Source organism: Chamaea fasciata, unplaced genomic scaffold (genome assembly GCF_029207755.1).
Source record: "Chamaea fasciata isolate MVZ Bird 193981 ecotype frontalis unplaced genomic scaffold, bChaFas1.0.hap1 SCAF_15, whole genome shotgun sequence".
In the NCBI taxonomy this organism is placed as follows: Eukaryota; Metazoa; Chordata; class Aves; order Passeriformes; family Sylviidae; genus Chamaea; species Chamaea fasciata.
Genome location: NW_027094100.1, coordinates 13,564,752 through 13,576,194, shown reverse-complemented (window position 1 = coordinate 13,576,194; position 11,443 = coordinate 13,564,752). Strand labels below are relative to the sequence as shown.

General features: G+C 47.3%; 1 long non-coding RNA gene across 1 annotated transcript; it reads right to left on the bottom strand.

Annotated features, from left to right (window-relative positions):
- Positions 1 to 2,050: 2,050 nt before the first annotated feature.
- Positions 2,051 to 10,332, bottom strand: LOC136297307 (uncharacterized). The gene is made up of 3 exons (XR_010723131.1): positions 10,195 to 10,332; positions 8,982 to 9,323; positions 2,051 to 2,398 (listed from the first exon to the last, which is right to left on the bottom strand). It is a non-coding gene; the product is annotated as an uncharacterized lncRNA (long non-coding RNA).
- Between the last annotated feature and the right edge of the window lie 1,111 nt (positions 10,333 to 11,443).

The following is an 11,443-nucleotide window of genomic DNA, read 5'->3' as shown; positions in this document are numbered from 1 at the left end:
GCTACATCAAGAAGAGCAGACACACCTTGAGCTGCAGCCCCAGGAGCTGAATGTGCCTCAGCTCAGCCTGCACTGGAGGAGGAGCAGGAGCCACTGGAGCCCACCAGGCTCTGTGTAGCCACCCTGAACCACAACCCTGGTTGATAACCCCTTTTCACAGATGTAAATACCACAGCAGCATGAAAACGGCCCTGTAGGTTAATGCAGCAACAGGGCTGAGATGATAAATTTGGTTTATGACATTAATGTTTAATCCATTACCCCTCAGCACAAAGCAGCAGCAGATATTACAGCCCACCAGCTACTTGCTGAACACTCCAACTTCTGGGAGGCAGCCCCGGTAGCTTCTCCCTCCCCAAATATATTTTCTCTTTATGAATTCAGCAGAGAGTATCACTTGCCCAGTTTCAGCAAAACTGCAGCCAGATGTCAGCTTTGATCTCATCACCACATAACGAGGAGAGAGAAAGGACAAATAGGTTACACTGCACTTCAGCAAGGGGAAGAATTAACTTCGCTGTTCCTTGCAGCACCATCTGGGTTTGGCAAAGTTAATTCCCATCCATGTCAAGAGTTCAATCAAGGAAATAATTTTGTTTTCCAAATGCTATTCCTTCCTGTTTCTTCTGGATACGTAATGCCTGATCCCCTGACCCACTCCTTCTGTCCTCATTATTCATACTTTAAGCATCTTCAAACAAAAATACTGCAGACAACTGCTAGAACCAGTGCTAGGCGTTTAAAGCATATTTTTAATACAGAAAGTACCACGCTGGGATGGATTTCTCAACAAGAGTGAAATGTGAGGAAGAAACCACAACGTCCTACTCAAGGCTACAGGCCAGGAAAAGGAGAAAGCTGCATTTCAGCTCTGGGTTTTGATGGATGCCAGAGCTCAGCCTCCATCCCAGCAGCCCCAAGGACAGAAACTGCTCAGCAGCACTGGGGGTCAGGCACTGCAGGACCAAAAGGCAACAACCAGACAGAGCCCAGGCTCTGAAACAAACAGGGCCCCACTCCAGAAACCTCTCACTTTTCTCCTCCAGAACACCACTGGGTCACCAACTCCATCCTTGGATGTAATTCAGTCTTCAAAGGACAACATGTATCAATGCCCACCATCTCCTCACCCCAATGCCCCTCCAAGCCACCACTGGGTGCTCAACTCTATCCTTTGCTGCATTTCAGAGTCTCCAAAAGTCAAAATGTTTCAGCCCCCACAATCTTTTCACTCCAATGCCCCTCCAAAACACCACTGGGTCACCAACTCCATCCTCTGTTGTAATTCAGTCTCCAAAAGACAAAATCTTTCAACTCCACAATCATTTCACCCCGATGCCCCCAGCAGTACCTTTCTCTTGCCTTCACACAGCTGAGAAACCCTCGTGGTGCAGCAGCTCCTGAGACCTTCACCCCCAGGCCTGCCCCCCTGGCTGGTTTAAATAGTGCTGTGGGGCAGAGCTGGAAGGTAAGTGCTTCCCTTAAAGGGCTTCTTATACAACAGAAACCCTTCCTTGTGTCAGCAAGGGCGTGCGTGCCTGCATCAAACCCTCCCAAAAATGTTTGGCTACCAGCAGAAAAGAGTTTTCAAAATTATGTGAAAATTTGCTGCATTTCCTATTCATATTAATAATAACATTATTTTTAATTGTTGTGTTTTTAAATTGTTATTCTTGGTCGTAGCAAGATCTTTCTTCTAGGTGACCAACCAATTATTACAAATTGTTGGTTTTTTTAATTTTTATTTTCACTTTCATACCTCTAATGTCTTTTTTTGTTTCAAAATGTGCAACACTGTTGTCAGCATGATGCATCCCATCATGTCAAATAAATGCTCTGTGCTGTTCCCATCCTGAGCACAGAGCAAGGCAGGACAGATTACATATAATACAGTTTTCCATCAAACCCATTGCCAAAATCTGTAAGGACAGCTGCTAATTAGCAGAGATCTGAACCACCTTATTCTTTAGATCAAAGTGTCCCCTGTTTGAGTTTGTAATGAAATAGCCCAACACTTTGAAGAAGAAAAGAATTTTATTAATTAGGGGGGGGAAAGCAGTCAGTGTCTGTGGATTCGCCTGCAATCTCCCCTTTTAGCAGAATCCTGTGGACTTTTAATTTCACTGGAAATGCTGATGGATCCAAATTTCCAGGGAAATCAACTTCAGAGCTTCAAGTTGCTCTCAGAACTTGGTGCAACTCTCTCCAGCTCGTGGTCACTCCATCCTCGAGGGTTCCAGACGTCAAAAAATTTCCGCAATTGGAGCGACAACCTCGTGTGTCCTGCACTGTTGGTTCTCCAGGCACCCACCAGGAATTTTGGCCACTCTTCATGTCCTTGGACAAGGACTGAAAACATGACAGGGACATTCTCTGCCGTGTTTGTCTCACTGATCAGCTGAAATAAACAGAGGGAAAACGGGGATAAGGCAAATCTACAGTTATTCCCACCCCGGTGGATCACGGATTTGGAGCTCCTGCCAAGGCGTGAAGATCATGTTTGTGGTTCCTGGGAATCTGTGGGAGTTCTCCTGCTGGGAGCTCGACCCAGAGCCTTTCATGTTGTTGGAGACATATGTTCCCTCCCTCCTGCTGGGAGCTCCGTGGGGCTTGGCAGCGTCTCTGGCTGTCCCAAGGAAAATCTGCAATGCAGAGTGTGCCTTGGGGGCATAAGAACACCCAAACCCAAAGGGAACTCACCAATCTCAGCAGGGCGAGAGGAGAAAAGACCCTCTGTGGGTTTTTAAGATGAATTCCTTGAGGATGTCAATTCACACACAGAGAGGGGCCAGGTCTGAACCTGGTTGTGGCAGTGCTGGGAGGTTTCTGCTGAAGGTGCAGGCATTCTGCAGGATGAGGTGCCAGAAAGCAGCTCGGGATTTTAGGGGGATGGACAGAATTCCATTGGATATTTGACCCCAGGAATGGTTCCATCACATTTGAGATGGCTGTGCTGTAAAGGGCAGGCAATTTCTGATGAGATGTGGGCTCCTCTGTAGTCAGAGGAGAGTTTTTAGCAGCAAAGCTCTGTTTGATCTCACTTCCACTGATGTTAACTGCTTTTATAGGTCATTTCATTATTGCCTCATTGTAGGAGATTGGAACTCATTAATATGCAGCAGATAAAGTCCTTTGCATTTTAACATGCTAATTCTTAGGTGTCCATATGGCAATAAAATCAGGCTTTGAGCCATCCATCCATATCTTTATGTGTCCGTCTATATAAAAAACAATTTTGTGGTCTGGTGAGTAGGGCACTAAACTGGGAGTTGAAACTGGGGCTGTTGCTGTGTTTGCCATTGACTTTGGAGACAGGAACATGAACAGATTATTATGGGCTACACCAGGCTGTGAACTCCCCATATGCTGTCTACTCTTGAGCAATGCACCGCTAAATAAACTTCTGTCCTGCAGAAAAGCAAAGGAGCTCAACCCTTTAATGAGAAGTGGGGGCTGTTCATGGAGGGGCACCGAGTGAGGCATGGCTGAGTTACAGCCCTGGGCTGGTGCTTGCACTCCAATTTCACATCCCCAGGTGCTTTTCCACACGGCTCCTGCATTTCCCTGCACTTTGGGAAAGCTCTGAGGGATCCCTGTGCGTCCTTTCTGATTCTGTCCCTTGTGTCTCAGCCTTCACCAGGCTGAAACCTCTCCCTGCATTAAAAGCTTGGGGGGGTGAGGGAAAGGAAGGAGGCTCTTCCCGGGATCCAGCCTGCAGGCACATATAAATTATAAAAGCAGTGAGTGCCATCCCTGCCATTTAGAAGAAGCTGATTTCCTTGTAGGTGGGTAAAGAGATTTACAGCATCTTCAGGTGCCATAAAGTGCCACTGTTGGGCCCGTGTAGACAAAGGCAGATGCAGCCTCTTCGCTGCGTTTCTTCAGCTCTTATTACTGAATTCCTGCTCCTCTCTGTTCCCTTTCTTGATATATTTTCCCTGTTGGGTTTTAAATTTGTTTTCAAACAGACAAATGAGGTTGTGCTTTCTTTAGCTGAACGCTTTGCATGACACTGGAACCGCTCTACCTGGTGGGAGAGAACAGCACGTTCCAGCTGAGGCACTGAAGATGGCTCCTGTTGGGACAGCTTAATTGCCTTTCTGCTAATTAGCTTTCTATCTAAGTCTTATTAATTTTTGCTTTAGCAAAGTCGCTCCGAGTCAAAACCTGGTAAAATAGTATTTTTTAAAAAATCTGCCTTTCATCTCCGCCCCTACTGCTGGGGTGGAGCCCCAGGATGGGAGAGAGGAAGATCCAGGTGTGGGGCTGTTCTCAGAGAGAGTCAGATAAATCCCAGGCCACTGGCGCAGGTTTGTGCCCAGAGAGCATCACCCAGAGTGGCCTCTGCTCCCAAGGACAAATGGACCCATCTGTTCCTCTCTCTCCAAAAAAGCTTCTTAAAAAATGGTGAACTTGTCATGTTCCAGCCCCAACCCGCAGCCTGGAAATTACTTTTCCTGCTGCCGGGAACATTTAGCCCCGGGCAGAGGACGTGGGCTGTGTAGCCTGCAAAAGGCTATTTTTGCATCCCTGTTATCTCTGGAAGTGGTTTGAGGCCACTCAGTGATTAAAGATCGGTCAACATGTTCTGCCTAAATGAGTGACTGTTTGTTTCTCAGCTGAAGAGCTCTTCTAAACTGAAGCCCTGTTCACCAGGGGGAAAAAAAAAATAAAAAATAAAGGCAGCTTCTATTCCTGAGCAAACAAATTAATAAGAATTTCCATCTTCTCATTATTTAAGTCTTTTTTTTCCCCTCCAAACAAAAACATTATCTGCAACCACTGCAGCTAAGAAATGACATGAATAATTCACTCTAATTTCACACCATTTAAGCTACTTTACTAGCCTCTAATTAACATGTGTAGATTATTTAAGGAGGAGAAAATTGCTTTAAAATGCAGGTAAGAGGAAGCTGACTATCCCCATGTATTGTGTGATTTGATGCCTTTTGTACAACCCAGCCATGCTAATGAATCTCTAATGAATAAAGGGCGAAGACAAAAGTGTATTTTGTGAAGAGAGGGCTAAAGATGTCCCTGCAGATCCCATGGAATGTCCGCGATTCTGTGGAAATTGGGGTTTTGATTTAACGCCACAGTTTCCTTGGCTGATCCTCTCCCTGTCATTCCCAGGCTGCTCTGGAGCTGGGGGTGGATTTCGTGGTCTCCTCCTTTGTCACCAGAGGGAACATCGGGGGAACAAATCAAACCAAGCCTTGCAGAACACCAGGCTGTACACAGGCATTGCACCTGGCCTCTGCAATTCACCAGTCTCATTTCTGTGCGCTCAGGGTTTGTAATTTTTTCTCTTTGAACGCCCAGAGGAGCTGATCTGGCAGACAGGAGCCAGCTCAGAGCCAAGAGCTGCCCTCCCAGGCAACTTGTGGCATCTACAGTTCTGTCAAGGTGCTGAGGACACACCTGGCTGCCAAAAGTTCTTAAATCCCATTTTTTTTTCCACACCTTGTAGAGAATCTGAGACTCTTTAGGCTGGGATGCTCCCTGAGAATCATCCAGCAGGAATGACTGGAAATGGTGTGCACCTCAAGCAGATTTTCTCCTCCCACCTTTGGGAGCTGCCTGGGGAACACACCACCCGTGCTTCCTGCTAGGAACAGCTCCTGTTCACCCCAAAAGGAGCTGTCTGGGCTTGGAGAACAAACCAGAGCTCTGAGCCAGAACCCTGCTGCTCCCTGAGAGCAGGCAGCCCCACTGCAGCCCACAAATGCACCTCAACACCCTGACAGGAATTGTCTGTGCTCTCAGACGGTGCTTAGGGCACACAGGCTGATATTTCCCCGTGTTTTGCCAACAAACTGATTTCTGACACTTGTTTTTTACGTCCTCCTGTCGAGGTTTGTGTACACACAGGGCTTTAAAATGCTTAGGGCCCCTGGGGTTTCCATGAAAGGAACCAAAAAAAGAAAGTCCAAAGCAATCTGGTCACTTAATCATCTAAACTGGGAAGAGACTGGTGCAGGGAACCGGGCTGGGAGCTGGCCAGGGTGAACAGTGAACTCAACTTAAGCTCAGAAAATGGGATGATTATACCTAAATTGCCTTTCATAATTAAAAAAGATGCAACAAATGAATCAGATCTCATCTTCAAATAACATTAACCTGAACGCCAGGGTTTGAGCACTGCTGAAGGAAATGGTGGTTACCAGATTAATGGCAAGTGCATTTTCAAGCTGATTAGCTAAAAGCCCCAGAAAATGGAAAAAGAAACAGGCTGCTATTTAACAGCACGAGCTGAGCATTTCCATACCAGTAAATAAGAGGTAGGATAATAAAATCCTCATTAAGCTGCTGAGGCCTATTTGGTTTTGTTTTCTTTCTCAGGGAATGTTTTAACTCTGCAAACAAGCAGGAGCAAAACTCGGGTTCACGCAGCTTTTAATTGCCTGGGGATGATTTCCAAGCCCAAATGCTTCTGAAAAGTTCCTCCTTTGCCACATGCCGTGGGTCTGGCTGATCCTTCTGGATGGATCAGGGAGGCATTCTGCCGTGTGCTTTGGCAAGCATCCCCCTGATAAAAAACAGGATTTGGTTCTGAGTTTGGATCACTGAATTAATTTCAGTCTGTGGAGGCAAACTCGGGTGGCTGAGGGCACCTTTGTCACCAGCACCTGTTCCTTCACCCCAGCAGCAGGAAGGGGTTTGATTGTCAGCTGGTGACAAGGATTTGAGACTTTGGGGCCTGGAAGGCTCAGCTGGAATCACACAGTGCTTGTTGCACAGGAACCTGCTGGGGAGCAGCCCTTCAGCTGAAAGTTTGCAATCCCGGGCCCCAGTCCTGCGGGAAATCAGTGCCTTGCTCCTTTTCATGGACCTGCCCACAGCTAAACGTGGATAAATATCTGCAGGATTGAGATGCAAACGTGCAGAGCAGGCAGAAGGATGAAGGAGAGTTACCCTCATTTCACAGCTGCCCTGCTCTGCTGGCTCGGAGCTCATCTGTAAATCACTCCTGCTCTGGATCAGATGTGTCCTGCTGGGCAAGCAGCAGAGCACAGATTGAAGATTAATGATCACCAAGGCTCAGACCTGGGCCCCTCTGCCAGGAGAAGATGAAGCATCCTCTGGGGAGCTCTGGCTCTCTCTGACAACGCTGGGAGCCTCTGCAGAAAGCCTGGACCAGCCAGCTGATTTTACAGAGCTGGGGTTAGGGCAGATGAATTTCCCTCCTGAGAAGGTAAAGTGACTTGATCAAAATCAAACATGAAGTCCTTAGCATAAATTAAGTCCTGTGATCAGGGGAAATACAGGAAAAAGGACTTAAATTGATGGGCAGTGTTTGGGGATTTGGATGAAAGGTGGTTTTGGTTTTTCTCTTTTGTAATTGAAAGGTGTTTGATCAGAAAGATAAAGCTTGATAAAGTATGATTTGCAGGGCCTGTGGTAGCAGCAATGTTGGTTTCCCAGCTGAAATTTCAAAGCCTGGGGGGCAGTGGGAGGACACAGATACCATGAGCCACAATTAATTAATCATTAACTCTTTGTTTATCCGCCAGTATTGCTTCCTGCATTTCCGTGCTGCTGGAGAACCTTGGTGCTAATGAGGAAACACTTGGCACCACAATCTTCCATTTCAGCCTCCTAGGAAATGGACAGGAAGAAACACCAGCTGGTTTTGGGAGCATATCCCCAGGTTTTGGGGGCACTTCCAGAAGTTTGGCTCAGTCCCCTGTGCCCTTTCAGGAGACCTGAACCATGTCGGTGTTCAGGACAAAAACAGGTGGAGAAGAAAACTGACCCAGGACATTCCTGGTGTCCCCACATCACTGCAGCATCTGTCATTTATTTATTCTTCCCTCCCTCTGTCCACACGCTGGGCAGAGGGGAAACCTCACATTTCCACTGGAGAACCCTCCAGTTCTCCAACACTTGGACCTAAAGGACACTGGAAATGTCCTAATTTGCCACAAATTGGCCCTGGAGTGAGTGGCCCAAAGCCAGGCCCTTTTCCAGGTGAATAATGAGGGAGGTTGTTCACCTTCAGCTCCCCCAAGCCAGCTGTTCCCGCCCTGGGATGTTTTGCACTCAGCCCTGCTGTTCCCTCCTTGCTGTACCTTCCTAGTCTGAGCTTTCAGATAGAGACGAAACCCATTTCACTTCACAGCTGTTTGAGCACAGGTCCTTGAGTTGATTTATCTCCTTTATCCCTGCGCTCTTGGGTTCTCTTTGCTACTTCACTCCTATCTCCTGGTTTTTTAGCTACAGGATGTGACTGGCGTCTGAATTGTAATTTTCCATCCTTTCACGTATGGATAAGGCACAATAAAATCCTCACGCTGCTTTTGGATCAAGGTGAGTGAAACTGAAAATAGTGGGTTTAAAAAAATAAGCTTTTTTTTTTTGTCTCTTTTGATTTACAGTGCTGAGCATGTTTACATTTTGCTGAGGCTTTGGAAGAGGTTTTAATTGGGCACAGTGCTTCATGGTTTTTACACTCTTTCTTCTCCAGCACTGGAGGTGTCTCCAAATACAAACAGAGAGGCCACACTCACCCTGAGTCAGCTGCAGCTTGGATAATGCCACAGGACAGCTGTTCACACAAGATTTTTTCCTCACTGTGTTCGGTGGAGGCTGAGCTGTTTGCTTTGTGTGTTGAACTCGATGCTTTAATCTCCTTTTTTTTTTTTTTTTTACAGAGTGAACAGTTCCACCTGATAATTCACCCCTGGCATGATAAGGTGACACCAAACCCGAGCATTCATAGAATCATGGAATATCCTGAGCTGGAAGGGACCCACAGGGATGATCCAGACCAATTCCTGACCCTGCACAGACCCCCCCAAAATCCCACCCTGGGCATCCCTGGAGTTCTGTCCAAGTTCTCCAGGAGCTCTGGCAGCCTCGGGGCCGTGCCCATTCCCTGGGGAGCCCGGGCAGCGCCAGCGACCTCTCTTTAGCACCCTTAAACCATTTTTACAGCTGGCAGGAGAAATAAACCCTCCAAGAAAGGCAAAATTTGGTACCTTCAACAGGTATTTTCTCCCCTGCATCACTCCATGTAGAGCCCTCAGGCGTGCACAGGAAAAGAGCTGGGACACGATACTGGACCACAGCTGGCTTGGCACCGTGAGATGTTTGAGGTGTGACAGTCACCCCCAGGGCGGGCAGCCACTCACCAGCGGCCAGCTCAGCTCCGGGCTCTCTTTTGGGGTGGCTTCGGGATGGTTTTGGGGTGGTTTTTTTGCCCCTGTGCCTCGTGCTGGTGGAACTCTGAGGAGCGGCTGCTGCAGGAGGGAGGTTGTGCCTTCTGAAGGTCGCAGCCTGGATCTGCTGCAGACGTCCCCGGCAAAATGTAACATCGACAGCTGCAGGGAGGGGCAAAAACAGGGGGGAAAAAAGACCTGTGGAGCTCACACTCGCACAGGGAGCAGCGGGGCCCGGGGTTATTATTAGCCAGCACTGTGCTGGGCCATTATCTGCCTTGACAGCTCCAGGCCTCCGGGCTGCCCCTCCGAACGCTGCTGCTGATGTGTTGCAAACATTAAACAGCCACGGTGCAGTTATTTGTCAGCAATACAAGTCCCCCCCCCTGTGCCCTGTGGCCCTCAGGGGCCCTGTGGGTTTCCTGGGAAGTGCTCCAGCAGCAGCAGAGAGCTCCCATCCTGTCCCCAGGGCTCCCCATCCCTGAGCCCTCCCAACCTGCTGGAAGATGTGACTCCAATTCTCTCCTACAAAGGATGCAGCTGGCGGCTCTGGTCAGGATTTTGTGCTCCCGTGGCACAGAGAACATCCAGGATGAGGGATGTTTCCACGGCTGAAGTCGGGAATAACAGCTGGGGCTGAGAAATTGTTCTGTTTCCTAAAGATAAACCCGTGCTTGAATCACAGAATCGCAGAAAATGCCAATTTGGAAGGGACCCACAAAGATCATCCAGTCCAACTCCTGGCCCTGTGCTTCACCAAATCTACTTAAATTCTTGCCCTTTAAACATAATAATTTACTTTTAAGTAAAGTTTTAAAAACACCATTTAGAACTTTAATTTTGGTGGAAGGAACGCAGAAAAACAACATTTATTATGGAGATTTATATGTTTGAATAACACCCCAAAGTGTTTTTATTTTTGTTTCCTCAGGTTATTTTCTGTATGAATCAGGTACACCCAAGACCTGAGCAGGTTTTTGTTAAAAAGCAATGTGCCAGTCGTTATTCCTGCTGTCCATAAAAAAGAGTTTACCTTGTTCACTCTTTAGCTACGTGCAAGAAGAACCATTCAGAACTTCTACCGTGATAAACTGAGGGGTGTTAATGCCAGGAAAAAAGCAGAAATCAGGATGATGGCATTGGCACAGGACACTGGAGAGAGCAAAGCAAAAAGGAGAGAATTACACCAAAGGCAATCTCAGACAATCTCTCCTTGTTTTCCAGGCCTGTTTCCGAGTGCTCTTCTCCCCGCTGATTTTGGGCATGGTCTGAAAGGTCAGACCTTGAAATATAGTGATTGAAATACAGTGAAAACTAGTGAAATTTAGAGAATTGAGTTTCACTAAATGAGGGCTAGGATGCTTTTAAACCATCTCAAAAGAAGCAAAACCCCTCCACGTTTTCAGGTAGATTTTGAGCGCCCGGCGAAAGGATTTTTTGCAGGTCTTAGGCTGAGTTCCCAAGCTCCACAGAACCTCCAGGGCTGAGCTGGGGCTCCATCTCTGGCTGCTGCAGAGAGCCTTGGGGGACATTTCGGACAGATCAACACAGTCACAGGTGCTGGAGGGATCCTGTGCCTTCTCCATGCTGTAAAGATTCATTTAAGTACCAAATAAATTGGGGGTCCTGCCCAGCCCTGAGGGCCGACGCGACTGTGCTGCATTTGCTGAACTCCCACTGATTTTCTGATCACTGAATTACATCCACGACAGACATTTTTTGCAGATCCCACCCAGAAGGCCCAAAGTTTCCAGTTCTTAGGGGGAATCTCATCCTGGTGGCGGCTTCTGAGTGAGAAACATTCTTTTTTACTGCCAGAGGGAAGCAAGGCCATGGCTTTCAGTGCCTCTGCGGCCACCGAGCAGTGTCTGGGTAATGACTTGCCATCATTATTCCAGAAACGTGTCCACAAACAAACGGAAAGCCAACGAGTGGTGCTTTGGTAACGTTCCCCAGCATTGATTTTCTTTTGGAATTAAATTAGTCGTATTGGTTTATAAATTTCATCCGTGTGCAACGGGCACCAGAATCCCCTTTCCTTCCTGTTTAAGGTGTGCCATGAAATTTTGTTAAAACATTTCTTTTTTTCACATTTACTCACACCCAGTTATTTTTTTTAAATTGGCCTCTCCTTAGGAAAAACGCTCACGAAAGCCTCATGGTGAGAAAAATGAAGGTTTAAGCCAGGAGTTTAAAATTAATGAGTGGCAATGCTGCCTTTCATCCCATTTCTTCTGCCCCTGGCCCATCAGAGGTCACCTCAACAACCAGCACGTGAAATT